We start from the raw sequence: 6000 nt of genomic DNA, 5'->3' as shown, positions 1-6000 counted from the left end.
ACCAACCATAAGTTTGGTAGGTTGTTCTAGTAGTATAATTTATTCAAACTCAACTCCTTTATATTGATTGAAAAAAACCTTATAGAATATATTATATTTGAAACTTGTTGTCAAGAATATAAAGTAATAGCCTATATTTGGACACTGAGAATTCCTCAGCAGCAAGATATATTTTTGTAATCAAATGCCCATTATTCAATTCACTTATTTACGTTACCACTTGTCTTTTTCCTGGTCTTACACTTAAAGACCTATGATTTGTGTCATTATTATTTTACGACAGGTCTTACCAGCTTTTCAAGACTGTTCTCAAAAGCATCAAGACATTTTTGACCTTTCCAAGACCCTGCTAATATCTCCTTATCAGGACACTTTGTTCACTCATTCCCGAGGGCAGGCCCTTTAAAAAGCATGCCCTTGAACTTGGAGGCAGGCAGTGAAATCTTTTCAGATTTGTCCCAGTGGAACTGCCATCTCTCCTTCCCCCTGTTGCTCACTTCTTTGTCCTTCTTTACTTTTCTTCTCAAAGGAATCACCTGAGGGAGAAAAAAAAAATAGTGTCAGAATGCCAGTGGAAGTTCAAAGCCTTGACTCATCTTACTGAAAAATGCACTGGCTCCAGCCACAGCTCTCCAGAGTCAACATCCTCACAGATTTGATGATTCTCTGCCTATCATATTCCTTCTTCAATTTGCTTGGTATTTTAGAGTCATACATAATGGATCAAATGGATAAAGTTTTTCTGCTCTCTGAGCAGTATACATTCATAAAAGTTTGCATGTACATAAAACTATTTCTATGAAAAGACAATAATATATTGTGACTTCTAGAAAATTATCCACTGTCTTTGTGTAAACAACTGTGTCCTTCTGTAGAAATTTTATTTTCATCATAACAATAACCATAGCATTCCTATTTACAATATATTATACATTTTATCTATGGCAAAATGTGAAGATTACTATGAAGTGACTTCCTTTCACACATATGTATGCATTTAAACACATGAGTATAAGTAGACCCATGGAAATTAGTAAGAACTAGTATGTAGAGTAGTATGTCATTTTAGAATCACAAAGTTACTTGTTATACGGGTATATATTGATTTTCTAAAGGTGTTTAACTTTGCATTCTGAGGAGCTATCAATATGCCACAGTTTCTCTATAAACTTGTTTTAGATCTCTTATCTAAACCTTAAAGTCTTATTTTCTTTTGAAAATGGCACACTCATACTCTTTCTTTATTTAACAAAATAAATTTGTTAAATAAATTTATTTATTAATTTATTATTTTTAATAAAATAAATAAATAATTTATTTAATTATTTATTTATTTAAATAAATAAATAATTTATTTATTTATTTATTTATTATTATAAATAATTATAAATAAAAATTATTTATTTATTTAAATTATAAATAAAATAAAAATAAATAAATAAAATAAATAAAATAAAATTATAAATAAAAAATTATTTATTTAAATAAATAAATAAATAATTTATTATTTATTATTTATTAATTTAAATTAATTTAAATTTATTTAATTTAAAAATTTAAATTTTGTTAAATTTTTCTTGCAATTCTTTATTGATATCAATTTATCTCACGTGTGACAATGCAAAAGATAGTAGGAAAAAAAATATTTTGAATAGGAAAATCATGATGCTCACTATAGAGAAAATATTTTTTCTTATCCTTTTACTTTTGTCTTTATTTTCATTTTAAATGAAGGAGATCAAAAATATAGACTTATAAACATTTTAGAGACACTTTGGAGTTTTTTACACTGTTTTCCAAGAATTCTGAGTTTAATGAAACTTTAAGTTTTGGAGATTCTAAGTTTGTGAATTTGTATTACATTTACGGTCTGCATAAATGTTAAAGAATCTTTCAGTTGTGTCCACTGTGTTGAGAATGTGTAAATGCAAAGCTAGAGAATTTCTGAACATTGCCACACAATGGGAATATTTTATAATTACCTGACTCTATTAATTAAAATAAAAATTATGATAATTTGGTCACAAAGTCATTAATTCTTTTTTTTTTAAGTTTTTTATTTTTTTGATGTGGACAATTTTTAAACTCTTTATTGAATTTGTTACAATATTGCTTCTGTTTTATGTTTTGGTTTTTTGGCCACAGTGCATGTGGGATCTTAGCTCCCCGACCAGGGATCGAACCTGCACCTCTTGCATTAGAAGGCCAAGTCTTAACCACTGGACCACCAGAGAAGTCCCAAAGTCTCTTTGATTCTTAGAAATTTCAGAATAGAATACTTTGATGCTTGTTAATATTTAATAAACATCTACTTTTATTCCATTAGTAAGTAAAAACTATTTGTGATTTTTGCAAATGTACATGCTACTGTAAAACTTAACATTTTTATTATTCTTTGTTTGGAATAAGGTGTTACACATAAATATTTAGATGCTGTGTGTACTAGGGTCATGATAAAATAGTGATAAGTAAAAATTAAGCACTCTGCCTTTTCAGCTTATGCAATTACCAAAAGTGTGAACCACCCCTTAGAGTATGCCCTTCATCCTGTTTGGGTTGACTCCTTTTTCTGGCCTGTACTTCCCCTCACTCCTGTGGATGTCCTTTTCAACTTAAGCCTCTCTCTGGGCCAAAGCATCTCTCTTGTCCACTCCAGAACACAGATATTGTTTCCTAATGACATTTAGTGCTCAGAAAGGGAAGGGAAGGAGAAGGGGAGGAAGGTGAAGCAAGGAAAAGGAATGATGGAAGGGGAATGTGGAGAAAGGGGATGGGAAAAACGTAGAGATGATAATGCTATTTTAAATTCATACTTCATAGTTAAAGAATTAAGGGTTTTGGGGTAGAAGGGATGCAGACCAGAATAAGATACAAAAGGCACAGATAGATATCTGCATACCAGAGTGGAGGAGAGAGATGCCATGGCCCAGAGTGGGCCAGGGATCCCAAGCAGAGCGAGAAGTCTGGCCTGGTGTGGGGGTCATTTTCTGCCTAAGTTGAGGAGGACATCCACAGGAGTGGGGTGAACCCAGACAGGATAATGAGTACACTCACATAAGAGGTGGCATGTGGTGTGGGGAATCAAGGTGCAATGGCTGTCCATATTGTATATGTGTGTGATGTGCAGAGGCCTAGAATGAAATATGTGGTATATCCTGAAAAAGTCAAGTTTTCAATGTATTTTACATGGATAAAGGTGCTATTTAAACTCTTTGACCACTTAGTGCTCAGAATATCAACTTATTTTGCCCATGATTGTCAGGGTTTCATTTAAAAACTATAAAAGCAAACTTGTACTCCTAGTGTATGCAACTTATTAGAGGACATTATGCTTGATTTAATAAGTGCTCGAGTATTTCCATTGCAGCTATTTGCTACACATAGTTTGTTAAAATATCATAAATGCCTATATATGTGCCAGAATATCTGAAAATGTGAAAGAAAATACCAACAAAGTATATGGAGCAACTCTCACACACCATTTCATACATTGTATTTAGGAGTGAAAATTTTACATTATTTTGGGAAAATGTTTAGTAGTAGCTACTAAACACTAAAAATATTAAACATTCATATTGTGTTATTAGCAGTACCAATTGTATGTATATTCCCAAAATATGTATGTGCGTTGTGTGTATATATATATATATATATATATATATATATATACATACATATATCCTTAAGTATTGTGTTTTTTCATCTTAGAGAATAAAAGCAATGAACTAGTATAAGTCACAGAAGTGTTTCTTTCAGTCTTCCTTCTTTTCCACTCTATTTATTTCAAGATTAGACTGCTCAAATGACTGTCACACCCTTGTCATGCTCCCTTCTGAGGGCCTAAACAGAATCTGCTAAAGCATACATGGTAACACCTCATTCCATCAATGATTTTTTCCAGCTTTAGTGAAATATAATTTTTTCCAGTTTCATTGAGATATAGATCAACATATAACATTAAGTTTAAGATGTACAAGGTGTTGATTTGATACACTTATATATTGCAATATGATTACCACATAATTATTTCTTTTTTGTGGTGAGAACACTTAAGATCTACTCTCTTAGTAACTTTCAAGTATATGATGCACTATTATTAACTATAATCGTAATGTTGTGCATTAGATCCCTAGAACTTATTTAGTTTCTAATTGGAAATTTGCACTTTTTGATCAACATCTTCTACCATGGGATCCAGCAATCCCATTTCTGGATATATACCCAAAGGAAAAGAAAACAGGACCCCAAAGAGATACCTGCACTCTCATGTTTATTGCAGCATTATTTACAATAGCCAAGGTATGGAAACAACCTAGTTTTCACCAACCATTTTTAATTGCTAGTTTCGGATCAGACAATATAGCTTGAAGTTTCTAGATCATAGTATCTGATGTAGAATATTTCATATGCATTAAACATAAAAATAAAAGTGACACTATGAAATAGGAAAAAGGTTTTGATGGAAAGAGGAAAAATGCAAAGAATGACCAAACACACACACAAAAACACATAAAGTCAGTGCTTATTCACTTTATTTGTTTGTTGTTTTTTTGTTTGTTTTATCTCTGGACTTTTTAATATTTTTCTCCTTTCCATTGATACACTGATAATCAGAAAAATTGAGTTGCTTCCTTACCTTCTCTTTTAGGAGCTACAGACTGTAATACAAAAGCAGAAGAGTGAGACAGAAATGTGCTCACATGCTCCAAGGACACAGTGAAAGACAGTGATCTTAGTGAGCAAGGAGATGATGGTGGAAGGTGAGGTCTGAAATGTTCCTGAGGTCAGATTGTGAAGGACAAAGATTATGGTAAGGAATTGGGATATGACCTTGACTCTAGTGTATAGATTACAGCAGGAGTGTAATAAGATTAGATTTACATTTTTGTTTTTAAAGATCAATCTGTCTCAACTGTGATGAATGCTTAGCAGGAAACAAGAATGAAGATTGGAAGAATGTTTAGGAGGTAGGTTTGCGTGTGTAGGTGAGAGAAAATGGTGATTTGGGCGTGGTTTGTTGAAACAAAGATGGCACAATTTACTCACATTTGGGATATATTTTACTTGTATTTGGAATGTACTTGCAGCAAGTACACAATCATTTTTGTCCTAGGAATAACAGTTGACAAAAGAACAGAGAAGAGAAAGAAGAAAATATCAACTATATTTTCCTAGATATAGGTCTAGGCTTAAGCTGGACTTAAAATATGTAAAGCATATATTTTTCCTTGTCATATCCTTATATGTTACCTTTTCACATAACTGATTCCCCAGAGTCCTAGGCATACAGTGTTCTCATGCCACCTTAATTTCTTATTTGTGATTTAAAAAAAAAAAAAAAGAAAGAAAGAAAAAGAAAAGGAAACTAAAAGAAAAAAAAGAAAAAAATCTCCAGAGTCCCAGTTTGCTTTCTCTATGTAATTTCTTAAAATATTCATTACTCTGGTCAGGAAAATAAATGCTTAAGTAAATAGATGGGATGGAAGTAATTTTCTGCAATTTCTGAAGGATTAACAGATCAATACACTTACCTAGAATATTCTTATTTCATTTATTGTTAGAAAAGAACCCTCAGCTCATAGAAGACAGCAAGATATAAACCAGCTACAATCCCATAAATGTTGAAAGTAGAATATGAGATCTAATGTATTAAACAAGACAGTTTATTGCGCATGAAGCCGAATCCGGCCTCTGTAACCCGAAACCAAATTAAATCTCGGACACAGAGTTTTGGGTGAAGAAGAAAATAACACTATTTCGCTTTGCCAAACGAAGGGGGTGTTGACTTAAAATAAAAATGCACAACGTGAGAGCTGTGAGTTAAGTTTTATTTGGCGCAAAATGAGGACTGCAGCCTGGGAGACAGCATTTCAGATAGCTCTGAGAAATTGCTCCAAAGAGGTAGGGGGGGAAGGTCAATATATATGTGATTTTGGTGAAGGAGGAATACATACAATCAAGCACATATTTTTTGCAGAAGGTCTTGTGAGGGTTACTGCT

The sequence above is a fragment of the Aethalodelphis obliquidens genome, unplaced genomic scaffold (assembly GCF_003676395.1).
Source record: "Aethalodelphis obliquidens isolate GAN/ISIS:26980383/991018 unplaced genomic scaffold, ASM367639v1 scaffold76, whole genome shotgun sequence".
Lineage (NCBI taxonomy): Eukaryota > Metazoa > Chordata > Mammalia > Artiodactyla > Delphinidae > Aethalodelphis > Aethalodelphis obliquidens.
The sequence above is the reverse complement of the archived record's forward strand: the minus strand, read 5'-3'. Positions refer to the sequence as shown.